The 15,794-nt window shown below is 50.3% G+C and overlaps 1 long non-coding RNA gene across 1 annotated transcript in view; it reads right to left on the reverse strand.

Annotated features, from left to right (window-relative positions):
• Positions 1-1,772: 1,772 nt before the first annotated feature.
• Positions 1,773-15,794, reverse strand: part of LOC119972952 — an 82,303-nt gene continuing 68,281 nt past the window's right edge. The window contains exon 3 of the long non-coding RNA XR_005462191.1: positions 1,773-1,876. This is a non-coding gene — a long non-coding RNA (uncharacterized LOC119972952). The remainder of the gene's footprint in view (positions 1,877-15,794) is intronic.

Below are 15,794 nucleotides of genomic sequence, written 5' to 3' on the forward strand. Positions count from 1 at the left end.
TGCACAAATGGACAACACTGGAGGTCGTGGGCAGGGTGTAAAATTGTGTTGAATGATAGATTTCATAGAATTTACAGTGCAGAAGGAGGCCATTCGGCCCATCGAGTCTGCACCGGCCCTTGGAAAGAGCACCTACTTAAGCCCACACCTCCAAATTATTCCCGCACCCAGTAACATCACCCAACATTTTTGGACACCAAGGGCAATTTAGCATGGCCATTCCACCTAACCTGCACATCTTTGGACTTGTGGGAGGAAACCCATGCAGACACGGGGAGAACGTGCAGTCTCCGCACAGTGACCTAGCAGGGAATCGAACCAGGGACCCTGGAGTTGTGAAGCGACAGTACTAACCACTGTGCTACCGTGCTGCCCGTAATGATGCATAGGTATAGTCGGAACATTTATTATCATGTTGAGCAAGTCATGCGGGAATGCCATTTCCAATTTTGAAATGACAATTAAGTGGCGGAGGGTGGCATGTGGCATTGCTGCCTATGGCGCTGAGGACCTGCGATCGAATCCTGGCCCTGGGTCACTGTATGGAGTTTGCGCATTCTCCCCGTACATGTATGTGTATCACCCCCACAATGCAAAGATGTGCAGGTTAGGTGGATTGCACTAAATTGCGCTTTAATTGGAAAAAGAAATAATTGGGTAATCTAAATGTATTAAAAAAAAACAATTAAGAGGCGATTGTTAAAGGGCCACTGGAAGCCAATTGTACGAGACCTTCTGAATTTTCTAGTAAAAGCATGAGGGCGGCGGGGTTCTGTTCCTCAGATGCTTTTAAACAATAGCAATGAGGTGATAGCGTTTGATTGCTGCACTCAACAGATGTGTAGTTAGACCTTTTACTTTTTTCTCTCCAAAAGGAGTAAGGCAGCCATTGATTTGGGGTTGAGGTACCCTAGAGGATATTGTGCTTCTGACAGGGGGATAGGGATAGGCACAGTTGCATTGCACCACCTTCTGGCTGGATGGTCCAGTCAGACCACCAGTGCTCAGGTGGCATAGGCATTCTTTATCCCAGAGGAGGTTCCTTCAATCAGGAGGAGAATCTGAGGTGGGAGAGGTGTTGGCTCATGGTTTGAAACAAGAGCAATCTCATGGCTGCCCAGATGGGCACACTGGTGATAGGGAAGTTGCAGAAGACTGTAGAAGGGACCATGAGCAGACACCAGTGCAGAGATGAAGATACCCTATAGATAGGGAATGCTGACAAAGGATGAACTACTTCTTAATGTCACAATGACAGTGTCACCATAGATTGCACCTGTTTTAAGAGGTTGTGACCTACCTGTGCATCATATGGTGGAGGAGGTGAGGTTGATGACATTAATGTTCATCGATGCCAATGGCTCTCAAGGTCACTGTGGTCCTGAATTTCTAGGCCTTAGGTTTATTCCAGGGCTCACTGGCCCTCGGGTACACCCATGCTACTCCTGCACATCCAAAGGGTCACCAAGAATGGATGGAAACTTTCAAAAACCAAATTGGACTTTTATTACATATTCAGAACATGCAAGCATAGATACATTAACTCTTAAATCATCTGTGGAGCTGCAGCCACTCCTTTCCAAAGAGATGCTGCAACTTCCATCCATTGGCATTGAAATGATAGGCTATCCCACCCCAGCATCCCCACACCCATGCTAGACTAGTCCTCTCTGGTTGCTGTCCTGAAATGCAATTGAGGTGTGGTACTCAGCCTAGCAGAACAGACAAGGTCACTGACCCGTTTGCAGAACTGCAGCCAAGTACTTTGAATGGCCTCATGGTTGCTGACTTCTTCCACAAACGTAGTCCAGATTTGTTTGGTTAGGCAGGGAGGTCTCCTCCTTCTGTCCTTGGGAAAGAGGACCACCTGTCTTTCCTGGAAGAAATCATGCAGGGAACAGTCATTGAACCATGGGGCTACTGGGTATCTTCCTTCTGCCCTGTCTCTAAATAGATTTCAACTGTGGCTTGCATGTGAGAATCTGGAGTTGGCGCTGGATAATGGGGTTTCGATGGCGGTTATCAGGTAGGAGTGGGATGGGGTGGACACAGGCTTCTGAAGTGAAAGGATGGGTCATAAGATTGTGGATGTTGGAGAGGGTCACAGCTGTTGGATGTTGGGGGGGTCACAGGGTGTTGGATGTTGGGGGGATCACAGACTATTAGATGTTGAGGGGTCAAAGGGTATTGGGGGTCACAGGATGTTGGATGTTGAGGGGGTCAAAGGGTGTTGGATGTTGAGGGGTCAAAGGCTGTTGGGTGTTGGGGGGTCACAAGGTGTTGGATGTTGGGGGAGTCACAGACTGTTAGATGTTGGGGGGTCAAAGGGTGTTGGACGTTGAGGGGTCAAAGGGTGTTGGGGGGTTACAGGATGTTGGATGTTGGAGGGGTCAAAGGGTGTTGGATGTTCGGAGGGGTCACAGGGTGTTGGATGATGGAGGGGTCAAAGGGTGTTGGATGTTGGGGGGGTCACAGGGTGTTGGAGGGGTCAAAGGGTGTTGGATGTTGGGGGGTCACAGGGTGTTGGATGTTGGAGGGGTCAAATGGTGTTGGATGTTCGGAGGGGTCACAGGGTGTTGGATGATGGAGGGGTCAAAGGGTGTTGGATGTTGGGGGGTCACAGGGTGTTGGATGTTGGGGGGGTCACAAGTTGTTGGATGTTGGGGGGCTCACAGGGTGTTGGATGTTGGGTGGGGTCACAGGGTGTTGGATGTTGGGTGGGGTCACAGGGTAATGAATGTTGGGAAGGGTCACAGGGTGTTGGATGTTGGGAAGGATCACAGGGTGTTGGATGTTGGGAAGGGTCACAGGGTGTTGGATGTTGGGAGGGGTCACAGGGTGTTGGATGTTGGGAAGGGTCACAGGATGTTGGATGTTGGGAGGGGTCACAGGGTGTTGGATGTTGGGAGGGGTCACAGGGTGTTGGATGTTGGGAGGGGTCACAGGGTGTTGGATGTTGGGAGGGGTCACAGGGTGCTGGATGTTGGGAGGGGTCACAGGGTGTTGGATGTTGGGAGGGGTCACAGGGTGTTGGATGTTGGGAGGGGTCACAGGCTGTTGGGGGGTGTCACATGGTGTTGGATGTTGGCAGGGGTCACAGAATGTTGGGGGGTCACAGGGTGTTGGATGTTGGGGGGGTCACAGGGTGTTGGATGTTGGGAAGGGTCACTGTGTTGGATGTTGGGAAGGGTCACAGGGTGTTGGGGGGTGTCACAGGGTGTTGGATGTTGGGGGGGTCACAGGGTGTTGGATGTTGGGAAGGGTCACGGTGTTGGATGTTGGGAAGGGTCACAGGGTGTTGGGGGGTGTCACAGGGTGTTGGATGTTGGGAGGGGTCACAGGGTGTTGGATGTTGGGAAGTGTCACAGGGTGTTGGATGCTGTGTGGGTCACAGGGTGTTGGATGCTGTGTGGGTCACAGGGTGTTGGATGCTGTGTGGGTCACAGGGTGTTGGATGCTGTGTGAGTCACAGGGTGTTGGATGTTGGGAAGGGTCACAGGCTGTTGGATGTTGAGGGGGTCACAGGGTGTTGGATGTTGAGTGGGTCACAGGGTGTTGGATGTTGGGGGTGGGTCACAGGGTGTTGGATGCTGTGTGGGTCACAGGGATTTGGATGTTCGGGGGTCAAAGGGTGTTGTGTTATGCTTCTTCATGTAGCATAAGCTGGTTCCTTGATGTATACTCTGACAAAGGAAGGTTCAGACTTGGAGATAGGTTTAACACATTTATTGAACAGTTAACAATTCTCCTACTTGAATTCGACTCTCCTGCTGATCTTGCTGTAGTAACTCAATCTAACTAACCAGTCTGCTCTAAGCCATGCGGTGGGTGTGATGCTTCCGATCTGCCCCTGTCCTTCTCTGAGTGCTGCCTGTGGAAAAGAGAAAGAGCATGTGTGGCCTGTCCTTTTATATGGGTTGCCTCCTTGTGGTAGTGTCACCTCTGGGTGTCTTGACTGCCCATTGGTCGTGTCCTATCTTACTGACCTATTGGTTGAATGTCTGTATGTCATGATATCTCTGATGCTCCCTCTAGTGTTTACTTGGTCTTAGTGTCTTTACATTAACCCCTTGTGTATTTACAGTGATGCATATCACCACATCCCCCTTTTTGTAGTGTTACATATTTTCTGTAATGTGTCAAAAAAAATTGAACAAAATAGGTAGATAAGTGATGACATGTACAAATCATGATTATACAATACCAAATAATATGTTTATGAATTGATATGGTCGAGTGGCTTTCTTGGTTTGTTATTGAAGTGTCAATGTTCATGCTGGCATTTCCTTGCGAATGCCTTCAGTGTCCCTGTGCTTAAGGAACCAAGAAGTGATCAGGAGGTGTGCAAATGGTCAAAGCACTTTGTTGTCTGATGTGGACTCTTTTTTTCTATGCTTGTGGTAGCGATGCAGTATGTCATCTGTGTTGTCTGACCTGGACTGTTTATTGTGATTGCGATATTGATGCCGTATGTCAGCTGCCTTGAAAACTGGTCTGCTTGTGTGTAGTGTAGCAACCGTATCTGCCTTGAAAGCTGGTTTGCTTGTTGTAGTGGAGCAAACTTGAACCGGTGAGATTTGCTGTAATGCCATGGTATGGCTGTACTCTTGCCAGTGTTAGGAGCTGTGCTGTTGCATTGTCCTGCATTTGCAGAGTTGTACCATGCTGTACCAGTCGTTGTTCCAGTGTTGTTGTTTTTGTTGTGCTTGTTGTTGACGTTGATGCCTTTGGTACACTTCTTGTTGTTGTCTTTGTTGTTGCTTTCATAGGTTTTGTTGTTGTGTTCGTTGTTCTCAATGACCACACTGAGTGGAGAATTTGAGTCCTTCACAAAGTTACTTGTATCAGTGTCCTTTGTGGCATCTGCTGTTTCATTGATTCCTCGGTGCTCCCTGTCTGGAGTTCACTAGAATCATCTTTGGCTTGTCGATGCTCCCGGTCTGGAACCCATTCTGGTTCACCTGAATCAGCTATGGTTTCTTGACACTCCCCGTCCGGAGTAAGTTCAGGTTCAAAGAACAAAGAACAAAGAAAAGTACAGCACAGAAACAGGCCCTTTGGCCCTCCAAGCCTGTGCCGACCATGCTGCCCGTCTAAACTAAAATCTTCTACACTTCCTGGGTCCGTACCCCTCTATTCCCATCCTATTCATGTATTTGTCAAGATGCCCCCTAAATGTCACTATCGTCCCTGCTTCCACCACCTCCTCTGGCAGCAAGTTCCAGGCACCCACTACCCTCTGTGTAAAAAATCGTGCCTCGTACATCTCCTCTAAACCTTGCTCCTCGCACCTTAAACCTATGCCCCCTTGTAATTGACCCCTCTACCCTGGGAAAAAGCTTCTGAATATCCACTCTGTCTAAGCCCCTCATAATTTTGGAGATTTCTATCAGGTCGCCCCTCAACCTCCGTCGTTCCAGTGAGAAACCAAGTTTATTCAACCGCTCCTCATAGCTAATGCCCTCCATACCAAGTAACATCCTGGTAAATCTCTTCTGCACCCTCTCTAAAGCCTCCACATCCTTCTGGTAGTGTGGCGACCAGAATTGAACACTGCACTCCAAGTGTGGCCTAACTAAGGTTCTATACAGCTGCAACATGACTTGCCAATTCTTATACTCAATGCCCCGGCCAATGAAGGCAAGCATGCCGTATGCCTTTTTGACTACCTTCTCCACCTGTGTTGCCCCTTTCAGTGACCTATGGACATGTACACCTAGATCTCTCTGACTTTCAATACTCTTGAGAGTTCTACCATTCACTGTATATTCCCTACCTGCATTAGACCTTCCAAAATGCATTACCTCACATTTGTCTGGATTAAACTCCATCTGCCATCTCTCTGTCCAAGTCTCCAAACAATCTAAATCCTGCTGTATCCTCTGACAGTCCTCATCGCTATCCGCAATTCCACTAACCTTTGTGTCGTCTGCAAACTTACTAATCAGACCAGTTACATTTTCCTCCAAATCATTTATATATGAACCTTAGTTAGGCCACTTAGAATCTTAGTTAGGCCACACTTGGAGTATAGTGTTCAATTCTGGTTGCCACACTACCAGAAGGATGTGGAGGCTTTAGAGATGGTGCAGAAGAGATTTACCAGGATGTTGCCTGGTATGGAGGGCATTAGCTATGAGGAGCGGTTGAATAAACTCGGTTTGTTCACACTGGAACGACGGAGGTTGAGGGGCGACCTGATAGAAGTCTACAAAATTATGAGCTGCAGAGACAGAGTGGATAATCAGAGACTTTTCCCTAGGGTAGAGGGGTCAATTACAAGGGGGCATAGGTTTAAGGTGCGAGGAGCAAGATTTAGAGGAGATGTACGAGGCATGTTTTTGACACAGAGGGTAGTGGGTGCCTGGAACTCGCTGCCGGAGGAGGTGGTGGAAGTAGGGATGATAATGACATTTAAGGGGCATCTAAACAAAAACATGAATAGGATGGGAATAGAGGGATACGGACCCAGGAAGTGTCGCAGATTTTAGTTTAGATGGGCAGCATGGTCGGCACGGGCTTGGAGGGCCGAAGGGCCTGTTCCTGTGCTATACTTTTATTTGTTCTTTGTTCTTTATATTCTATGAACAGCAAAGGTCCCAGCACTGATCCCTGTGGAACACCATTAGTCACAGCCCTCCAATTAGATAAGCACCCTTCCATTGCTACTCTCTGCCTTCTATGACCTAGCCAGTTCTGTATCCATCTTGCCAGCTCACCCCTGATCCCGTGTGACTTCACCTTTTGTACCAGTCTACCATGAGGGACCTGGACCTACTCAAAGACCTTACTGAAATCCATTTAGACAACATCCACTGCCCTACCTGCATCAATCATCTTTGTGACCTCTTCGAAAAACTCTATCATGTTAGTGAGACGCGACCTCCCCTTCACAAAACCATGCTGCCACTCATTAATACATCCATTTGCTTCCAAATAGGAGTAGATCCTGTCTCGAAGAATTCTCTCCAGTAATTTCTCTACCACTGACATAAGGCTCACCGGCCTGTAGTTCCCTGGATTATCCTTGCTACCCATCTTAAACAAAGGAACAACATTGGCTATTCTCCAGTCCTCCGGGACATCACCTGAAGACAGTGAGGATCCAAAGATTTCCGTCAAGGCCTCAGCAATTTCCTCTCTAGCCTCCTTCAGTATTCTGGGGTAGATCCCATCCGGCCCTGGGGACCTATCTACCTTAATATTTTTCAACACGCCCAACACCTCATCTTTTTGGATCTCAATGTGACCCAAGCTATCTACACACCCTTCTCCAGACTCGACATCCACCAATTCCTTCTCTTTGGTGAATACTGATGGAAAGTATTCATTTAGTACCTTGCCCATTTCCTCTGGCTCCACACATAGATTCCCTTGCCTATCCTTCAGTGGGCCAACCCTTTCCCTGGCTACCCTCTTGCTTTTTATGTACGTGTAGAAAGCCTTGGGATTTCCCTTAACCCTATTTGCCAATGACTTTTTGTGACCCCTTCGAGCCCTCCTGACCCCTTGTTTAAGTTCCTTCCTACGTTCCTTATATTCCGCACAGGCTTCATCTGTCCCCAGCCTTCTAGCCATGACAAATGCCTCCTTTTTCTTTTTGATGAGGCGAACAATGTCTCTTGTTATCCAAGGTTCTCGAAATTTGCCGTATTTATCCTTCTTCCGCACAGGAACATGCTGGTCCTGATTCCTTTCAACTGACATTTGAAAGCCTCCCACATGTCAGATGTTGATTTACCCTCAAACATCCACCCCCAGGGCAGCACGGTGGCCTAGTGGTTAGCACAACCGCCTCACGGCGCTGAGGTCCCAGGTTCGATCCAGGCTCTGGGTCACTGTCTGTGTGGAGTTTGCACATTCTCCCCGTGTCTGCGTGGGTTTCGCCCCCACAACCCAAAAATGTGCAGAGTAGGTGGATTGGCCATGCTAAATTGCCCCTTAATTGGAAAAAATAATTGGGTAATCTAAATTTAAAAAAAAAAAACATCCACCCCCAATCTAGGTTCTTCAGTTCCCGCCTAATGTTGTTATAATTAGCCTTCCCCCAATTTAGCACATTCACCCGAGGACCACTCTTATCCTTGTCCACCAGCACTTTAAAACTTACTGAATTGTTGTCATTGTTCCCAAAATGCTCCCCTACTGAAACTTCTACCACCTGGCCGGGCTCATTCCCCAATACCAGGTCCAGTACAGCCCCTTCCCTAGTTGGACTATCTACATATTGTTTTTAGAAGCCCTCCTGGATGCTCCTTATAACCTCTGCCCCGTCTAAGCCCCAAGCACTAAGTGGGTCCCAGTCAATATTGGGGAAGTTAAAGTCTCCCATCACAACAACCCTGTTGTTTTACTCGTTTCCAAAATCTGTCTACCTATCTGCTCCTCTATCTCCCACTGGCTGCTGGGAGGCCTGTAGTAAACCCCCAACATTGTGACTGCACCCTTCTTATTCCTGATCTCTACCCATATAGCCTCACTGCCCTCTGAGGTGTCCTCCCGTTGTACAGCTGTGATATTATCCCTAACCAGTAGCGCAACTCTGCCACCCCTTTTACATCCCCCTCTATCCCGCCTGAAACATCTAAATCCTGGAACGTTTAATGAAATGAAAAAAACGAATGAAAATCGCTTATTGTCACAAGTAGGCTTCAAATGAAGTTACCGTGAAAAGCCCCTAGTCGCTACATTCCGGCGCCTGTTCGGGGAGGCTGGTACGGGAATTGAACCGTGCTGCTGGCTTGCCTTGGTCTGCTTTCAAAGCCAGCGATTTAGCCCTGTGCTGATCCACCCCCTAGCTGCCAATTCTGTCCTTCCCTCAACCAGGTCTCTGTAATGGCAACAACATCATAGTTCCAAGTACTAATCCAAGCTCTAAGTTCATCTGGCATACTCATAATACTTCTTGCATTAAAACATATGCACTTCAGGCCACCAGACCCGCTGTTTTCAGCAACATCTCCCTGTCTGCTCTTCCTCAGAGCCATACTGGCCCTATTCCCTAGTTCTGCCTCAATGCTTTCACCTTCTGACCTATTGCTCCGGTACCCACCCCCCTGCCATACTAGCTTAAACCCTCCCGTGTGACACTAGCAAACCTCGCGGCCAGGATATTTATGCCTCTCCAGTTTAGATGCAACCCGTCCTTCTTATACAGGTCACACCTGCCGAGGAAGAGCTCCCAGTGTCCAGATAACGGAAACCTTCCCTCCTACACCAGCTGTTTAGCCACGTGTTTAGCTGCTCTATTTTCCTATTTCTAGCCCCACTGGCACGTGGCACAGGGAGTAACCCCGAGATTACAACTCTAGAGGTCCTATCTTTTAACTTTCTGCCTAGCTCCCTGAACCCCTGCTGCAGGACCTCATGCCCCTTCCTGCCTTGAATCATCTGAGGTGTCACTTGAATCATCTGAGGTGTCTTAATGCTGCCTGTCCGGAGTCAAAATGTTCAGGAATGCAATTTCTTGTGGAGACGCTCGAGTGGATGAGGTTTGAATTAACGTGGTGTCACTGGAGTCACGAGTAACCTCACTTTCATTGTCGAGTGCCTCTGTACATACTAGTTGAGATCTGTCAGTCTCGCTGAGATGTTGAACATCTTGTATGGGAATTGTGAAACCTTTGTCACTTAAAAAAATAATAATTTTAATTGAAATTTACACAAAATATAACAACAAAAAAAGAAAAACCAACCCCCCATCCCCCCCCCCCCCCCCCCCCCCCCCCCCCGCCCACCCAGTAACTACAAAAAGAGGAAATAAATAAGCACCCGGCATATTCAATAAACACATATACACATTTCTCCCCTCGCACGAAACAAAACCCCCCCACCCCCCCCCCCCGGGTTGCTGCTGCTGCCGGCCTATTTTCCTACCGTTCTGCCAGGAAGTCAAGAAAAGGCTGCCACTGCCTAAAGAACCCCTGTACTGATCCCCTCAGGGCAAATTTCACCCTCTCCAATTTGATGAACCCCGCCATATCATTGATCCAGGCCTCCACGCTTGGGGGCCTCGCTTCCTTCCACTGAAGAAGAATCCTCCGCCGGGCTACTAGGGACGCAAAGGCCAGAACACCGGCCTCTTTCGCTTCCTGCACTCCCGGCTCCACTGCAACCCCAAATATTGCGAGTTCCCAGCCTGACTTGACCCTGGAACCTACCACCCTCGACACCGTCCTTGCTAGCCCCTTCCAAAACTCCCCCAGCGCTGGGCATGCCCAGATCATATGGGTGTGGTTCGCTGGGCTCCCCGAGCACCTAGCACACCTGCCCTCTCCCCCTAAAAACCTACTCATCCTTGTCCCGGTCATGTGAGCCCTATATAGTACCTTCAACTGTATGAGGCTATGCCTCGCACAAGAAGAGGAGGAATTCACTCTTTCCAGGGCATCCGCCCATGTCCCCTCCTCAATCTCCTCACCCAGCTCCACTTCCCATTTACCCTTCAGCTCCTCCACCGAGGCCTCATCTACCTCCTGCATTACGTGGTACACGTCCAAAATCCTCCCTCCTCCAACCCACACCCCCGAGAGCACCCTGTCCCGTACCTCATGTGGGGGCAGCAGAGGGAACCCCTCCACCTGCTGCCTGGCAAATGCCCTAACCTGCATGTACATAAACATGTTCCCCAGGGGAAGCCCAAACTTCCCCTCTAACTCACCCAGGCTCGCAAACCTCCCATCCACAAACAGGTCCCTCAACCTCCTAATGCCTACCCTGTGCCAGCCAAGAAACCCGCCATCGATGCTCCCTGGAACAAACCAGTGGTTCCCCCGTATTGGGGACTCCATCGAGCCCCCCATTTCTCCCCTGTGCCGTCTCCATTGCCCCCAGATTTTGAGGGTAGCCGCCACCACCGGGCTCGTGGTATACCTCGTTGGAGGGAGCGGCAACCGCGCCGTTACCAGCGCCTCCAGGCTCGTGCCCACACAGGACGCCATCCTCTTCCTTGCTGCCCCTTCCCCGTCCATTACCCACTTCCGCACCATCACTGCGTTGGCAGCCCAATAGTACCCACAGAGGTTGGGCAGCGCCAGCCCCCCCTATCCCTGCCCCGCTCCAAAAACATCCTTCTCACCCTCGGAGTCCCATGCGCCCATACAAATCCCGTAATACTCCTGTTGACCCTCCTAAAAAAGGCCTTTGGGATAAGGATGGAGAGGCACTGGAACAGGAACAAAAATCTTGGGAGCACCGTCATCTTGACTGACTGCACCCTGCCCGCCAGCGACAGTGGCAACATGTCCCACCTTTTAAACTTCTCCTCCATATGCTCCACCAGCCTAGTGAGGTTAAGTTTGTGTAGGGAAAACCTTTGTCACTTGTCTCACATACAATGGGAAGACCTTCTGTGTCTTCTTGTCGGTTAATTGAGTAGGGTAGACTGTCAGAGTCTTCTTCTGGTTGCTCAAATAATCTGGGTGGACTGTCATAGTCGCTTTGTTGTTCACGTGAGCGTGGTAGACTTTCATAGTCTTCTTGGTGTGCACTTGAGCATGGCAGACTTGCATTGTCTGCTGCTGGTTGCTCAGATAAGGTTGCTAGACCTTCATGGTCTTGTTCATGCAAGGACTGCGCTCTGTAGTCCTGCGTTGGTTCCATCATGGAGTCTTTTAACAAGCTCGCTGTGGAGGCTGGCATCATTCCCTGTGTGGAGTCATGCAGTGGTCTCGCTGTGGAGTCTTTCTGTGTTCTCTGTGTGGAGTTGTGCAGTGGTCTCGCTGTGGAGTCTGTCATCGCTTTCTGTGTGGAGTCGGAGACTCTTCGTGGTGTGTGGACCGCTCTCTGTGTGGAGTCGGGGACTCTTCATGGTGCATGGACCAGCCTCTGTGTGGAGTCGGGGACTCTTCGTGATGCGTGGACCACCTTTCTTGTGGAGTCGGGACTCTTCGTGGTGTGTGGACCACTTTTCGTGTGGAGTCGGGACTCTTCGTGGTGTGTGGACCACTTTTCGTGTGGAGTCGGGACTCTTCGTGGTGCATGGAGCACTGTTTGTGGTGCATGGAGCACTGGTGTGGCGTCCAGCCGCTCTCTGTGGGCTTGGACCGCTCTCTATCTCTTGGCGTCAGGCTGCAGCAGAATCCTGTACTTCTGGGTTAGGATGTCTTCTTTGCTGGGCTGAGGATCGTCAAATCCGAAGAACTTGTCCATGTCTGTGTCGGATTCTTCACTGTACAACACATCTCGTTGCGGTTCGGATTTGGTAATCATCTCCGCGTCGTAGTCTTCAAGGACCATATCATCACTTTCTGTGTCGGAGCTGTCATTGTGCTCGCGATGTCCAAAGAAGAAATCAACGTCTGAGTCGTAGTCTTCAAGGACCAAATCATTTCTTTGGGCGGTGCTTACTGCTTGTTACAGGGTTCTGCGGAGATTATTTTCAGCGACTGGCCCAAGTTCAGGCATTGTGCTGTCGCTCCAGGTGAAGGAATTGTGTTTTCTGGCTTTAAAATATTTTTTCACTGTTTTGGGATATTTCCCCTTTAAGTGGGCATGGTCCGGGGCCTCTCACGTTATGACGCTTGTTACATAGAGTGTAGGAATGGATCGTGCATGCACAGATTGCTTTTCCTTTACTTTGGGCTTGTTTTGCAACTGCGCATGCGCAACCTTCCTCTTCTGTACGCTCTTTGTGCAACTAAGCATGCGCGAGAAGTCGCGCATCCGGAAAACACTGTTTTGCTGGTTCTCGTCTTCTGGGGAACAGCACATGTGCAGCTCCTTTCTCAACATGGCTGCCAATCAAAACTGCGATTTTCTGCATTTGCAGGCCTACCTTCGCCTCGTGTTAAGTATTGGCGCCTCTTTGACCGTTCTCTCTTGTGTTTTCCTCGCAGTATATTTGAAACTTTGCCAGAACTGTCTGGAAGTCTCTCTTGGCTTTCCCTTTGGAGTACTTGAAGGTCTTGATGATTTCTGCTGTATTTGCACCCGCAATGGTGAGCCAAAGCTTTATTTTCTCTGCATCCGCCACGCCATCTAGGTCGGACGCTACCAGGTAGCTCTCAAATGTCTGCCTGAACGCTCGCCAGTTGGCACTGAGATTGCCATGGTACCTGAGCTGCTGTGGAACCGGAATCTCGAACATCTTGCCTCGGTGCTGTTGCTGGTTGTCACAGATATGTTGAGTTGAACTATAGAGATTCAACAGGGCACTACTGGTACCATGTTGTGTTATGCTTATTCATGTAGCATAAGCTGCTTCCTTGATGAATACTCTGACAAAGGAAGGTTCGGACTTGGAGATAGGTTTAACATATTTATTGAACAGTTAAAAATTCTCCTACTTGAGTTTGACTCTCCTGCTGATCTTGCTATAATAACTCAGTCTAACTAACCAGTCTGCTCTAAGCCATGCGGTGGGTGTGATGCATCCAATCTGCCCCTGTCCTTCTCTGAGTGCCGCCTGTGGAAAAGAGAAAGAGCATGTGTGCCCTGTCCTTTTATATGGGTTGCCCCCTTGTGGTAGTGTCACCTCTGGGTGTCTTGACTACCCATTGGTCGTGTCCTATCTCACTGACCTATTGGTTGAATGTCTGTGTGTCATAATGTCCCTGATGCTCCCTCTAGTGTTTACTTGGTCTTAGTGTCTTTACATTAACCCCTTGTGTGTTTACAGTGATGCATATCACCACAGTTGGATGTTGAGGGGGTCACAGGGTGTTGAATGTTGAGGGGCTCACAGGGTGTTGGATGTTGGGGGGTCACAGGCTGTTGGATTTTGGGGGGGGGGGGGTCACAGGGTGTTGGATGTTGGGATGACAGGGTATTGGATGTTGAGGGGCTCACAGGGTGTTGGATGTTGGGGGGGTCACAGGGTGTTGGATGCTGTGTGGGTCACAAGGTGTTGGATGTTGGGGGGGGGGGCGCAGGGATTTGGATGTGGGGGGGTCACAGGGTGTTGGATGCTGTGTGGGTCACAGGGTGTTGGATGCTGTGTGGGTCACAGGGTGTTGGATATTGGGGGGTCACAGGGTGTTGGATGTTGGGGGGGTCACAGGGTGTTGGATGTTGAGGGGGTCACAGGGTGTTGGATGCTGTGTGGGTCACAGGGTGTTGGATGTTGGGGGGGTCGCAGGGATTTGGATGGTGGGGTCACAGGGTGTTGGATGTGGTGTGGGTCACAGGGTGTTGGATGTTGGGGGGTCACAGGGTGTTGGATGTTGGGGGGGTCACAGGGTGTTGGATGTGGAGAGGGTCACAGGGTGTTGGATGTTGGGGTGACAGGGTGTTGGATGTTGGGGGTGACAGGGTGTTGGATGTTGGGGTGACAGGGTGTTGGATGTTGGGGTGACAGGGTGTTGGATGTTGGGGTGACAGGGTGTTGGATGTTGGGGTGACAGGGTGTTGGATGTTGGGGTGACAGGGTGTTGGATGTTGGGGTGACAGGGTGTTGGATGTTGGGGTGACAGGGTGTTGGATGTTGGGGTGATAGGGTGTTGGATGTTGGGGTGACAGGGTGTTGGATGTTGGGGTGACAGGGTGTTGGATGTTGGGGTGACAGGGTGTTGGATGTTGGAGATGGTCACAGGGTATTGGATGTTGGGGTGACAGGGTGTTGGATGTTGGAGATGGTCACAGGGTGTTGGATGTTGGGGGGGTCACGGTGTTGGCTGTTGGGGTGACAGGGTGTTGGATGTTGGGGTGACAGGGTGTTGGATGTTGGAGATGGTCACAGGGTGTTGGATGTTGGGGTGACAGGGTGTTGGATGTTGGAGATGGTCACGGTGTTGGATGTTGGGGGGGTCACGGTGTTGGCTGTTGGGGTGACAGGGTGTTGGTTGTTGGGGTGACAGGGTGTTGGATGTTGGAGGTGGTCACAGGGTGTTGGATGTTGGGGGGGTCACGGTGTTGGCTGTTGAGGGTGTCACAGGGTGTTGGATGTTGGGGGGGTCACAGGCTGTTGGATGTTGGGGTGACAGGGTGTTGGGTGTTGGATGTTGGGGTGACAGGGTGTTGGGTGTTGGATGTTGGGGTGACAGGGTGTTGGATGTTGGGGTGACAGGGTGTTGGATGTTGGGGTGATAGGGTGTTGGATGTTGGGGTGATAGGGTGTTGGATGTTGGGGTGATAGGGTGTTGGATGTTGGGGTGACAGGGTGTTGGATGTTGGGGTGACAGGGTGTTGGATGTTGGGGTGATAGGGTGTTGGATGTTGGGGTGATAGGGTGTTGGATGTTGGGGTGACAGGGTGTTGGATGTTGGGGTGATAGGGTGTTGGATGTTGGGGTGATAGGGTGTTGGATGTTGGGGTGACAGGGTGTTGGATGTTGGGGTGACAGGGTGTTGGGTGTTGGGGTGACAGGGTGTTGGGTGTTGGGGTGACAGGGTGTTGGATGTTGGGGTGACAAGGTGTTGGATGTTGGGGTGACAGGGTGTTGGGTGTTTGGGTGACAGGGTGTTGGATGTTGGGGGGGTGACAGGATGTTGGATGTTGGGGTGACAGGGTGTTGGATGTTGGGGTGACAGGGTGTTGGATGTTGGGGTGACAGGGTGTTGGATGTTGGGGTGACAGGGTGTTGGATGTTGGGGTGACAGGGTGTTGGGTGTTGGATGTTGGGGTGACAGGGTGTTGGATGTTGGGGTGACAGGGTGTTGGATGTTGGGGTGACAGGGTGTTGGATGTTGGGGTGACAGGGTGTTGGATGTTGGGGTGACAGGGTGTTGGATGTTGGGGTCACAGGGTGTTGGATGTTGGGGTGATAGGGTGTTGGATGTTGGGGTGACAGGGTGTTGGGTGTTGGATGTTGGGGTGACAGGGTGTTGGATGTTGGGGTGACAGGGTGTTGGATGTTG

This window comes from Scyliorhinus canicula, chromosome 10, assembly GCF_902713615.1.
Source record: "Scyliorhinus canicula chromosome 10, sScyCan1.1, whole genome shotgun sequence".
Lineage (NCBI taxonomy): Eukaryota > Metazoa > Chordata > Chondrichthyes > Carcharhiniformes > Scyliorhinidae > Scyliorhinus > Scyliorhinus canicula.